The following is a 2,381-nucleotide window of genomic DNA, read 5'->3' on the forward strand; positions in this document are numbered from 1 at the left end:
AATAGTGATCTTTTTTCATCATTCATTATCCCTCTTTGTCTCAAACTATATCTTTTGCTTTAAAATCTACTTTATCAGACATAATTATAGCCACTCCTATTTTTTAAAATTAATGTTTGTGTGATACATGTATTTTCTTATTTGTTAACTTTCAAAATATCTATGTCATTAAATTGGAATTCAGTTATTTTTGTAAGCAGCAAAATTTAATTTATACTATTTTATTTCTTCAATCTGTATTTGTTGAATGGCATATTCAGATTATTTTATTTAATTAATGGCATATTTGTACTTGTCACTGTATTATTTGTTTTCTTTTTGTTTTCATTCCTCTCTTTCTCTTTTTTCCACTTCCTGTGGGGTACTTGAACAACTTGTTTTAGAATTTTATCTTAACTTATTTATAATATTTTAGTTTACATTTTTATAAAATTTCCATGTTGCTTTGTGTATTAAAATGTACATACATAACTAATAGTGTACTATTGGTACTAACATTTTACTACTTCATGTAACATGTGAAAATTTTAATTTCACTACATTTTTAACTTCCCAACTTATAAAAACAATTTTATTGGGTGTCAGGGGGTATTTTATTTTTTCTATATAAAATGATTTATGAAATTTTGAGGAAAATAATAAGATATTATATGCATCGATATTTTTGTTTATTATAGTTATTTTTTTCCTTCCTGGTGCTCCACAATGTTTTCTTTTGGCAAGACTTCATTAAAAATATTCAAGGTAAAGTTTGCTAGAAATATATTCTTTAGTTTCTCTTTATCCAAACATATCTTGATTTCCTTCTCATTATTGTAGGCAAGTGAAAGTTCACCCTTTTGATGGCCACTGAATATAAAAGTGTATGTTAACCGTTCTTTTCTTTCACCAGTTTAAAAATGTTTTGTCACATCTTTTTGCTCTTTCTGATTCTGGTAAGAAATCTGCTGTCATTTAAAAGGTATTTCCACATAAGTAGCACATCTTTTCTCTCTGGATTCTTTGAAGACATATGTACTTTTTATTCTTAATTTTCAGAAGTTAAGTTATGGTGAGTCATCACACTTCTCTTTTATCCTGTTTGATTCTTACATCAGTGAGCTTGTTTCTTTCACCATATTTTGTAAATGTTCTGGCCATTATTTCTTAAAATACTCTTTCAACTTTAATTTCTATCTCCTCTCTTTTTAGGACTTTAATAATATGTATATTAGATATTTTGCTATCTTTTTTTTATCAGGTCCATGAGCATCTGTTTGTTTTGTTTTGTTTTTTGTTTTTCCTTTTTTAGTCTAATTTTCCTCTTTAGTTTAGATTGAGTGATTGATGTCGATGACTGCTTAAGGTAAAAGATTATATCCTCTGCCATCTTTAGTCTACTACAGAACTCATCCAGCTATATTTTTTACTGTTTTATTTTTCATTTATGCACTTGTTATTTGATGTACTTTTACAATTCACAATTTTTTGCTGAGATTTTTTATTTTATTTTGTTTTAAAAGCATTCAAAATTGGTTGTTTCAGAATTTATACCACTCAATGCTTAAATATAGTTAAATGCTTACAAACCTGCCTGGTATGTAATAGGCACTCACTAGGAACTTTAAAATGCTTTTCAGATAATGCCAACATCTGATACATTTCATTGTTGAAAACAGTTGATCGACTTTTCTCATTCAAGTTGTAGTTTTCTTTTTTGATAATAAGTGATTTTCTATTGTATCCTGGATATTCTGTCCATTGTGTTAGGGAATTCTGGGTTCCTTATTATTATTATTATAATTACTATTCGTTCCATTTAAATATTTTTGCTTTGCCAGGATGTCACCTTGTTTAGGCTTAAAAGGAAGGGCTTTGCCAACTTTTACGTGTGGTTCTAATGGCAATTTAACTTTCATAGACATTGTGATGTTATTTTTATTTGCATGATTTATCTAGTGCTGCTTATACTCTTACTGTTCTCTGCTGGTGCTGCCTGAAGGTGGAAAACAGATGGTTTTACTAGGTCGGGCCACCAGGTATTTCTCAGTGAAGGAAAAATGTGTTAGGATGCCCCTACTAATGCCTCCTGATTGCTCTAGTGTCTCTAGGCAAAGAAAGAAAGTCTTGGGATTATGAGATCAGAGAGATCTCCCAGGCTTTGACACTTACTTTTCTTTTTCCACTTCAGTGTCCCTGAATAAGGGAGGTATTTTGTAAGTCTTGTACTTACTGTAGCTAGTTCCCTCTTGCATGATATCTCCCAGCTCAGAAAGGGAGTCTCAGGACTGAATAGAGAGCTATTCACTGTGACTGATTTCCTCTTACTGATTCAGATTCTCTTCCCTGGCATCTCTAGATAGGAAATGAAGGTCTCTGACTGCAAGATAAAATGGGTTTCT

The sequence above is a fragment of the Carlito syrichta genome, unplaced genomic scaffold (assembly GCF_000164805.1).
Source record: "Carlito syrichta isolate Samal-C Ts95f unplaced genomic scaffold, Tarsius_syrichta-2.0.1 Scaffold138847, whole genome shotgun sequence".
In the NCBI taxonomy this organism is placed as follows: domain Eukaryota; kingdom Metazoa; phylum Chordata; class Mammalia; order Primates; family Tarsiidae; genus Carlito; species Carlito syrichta.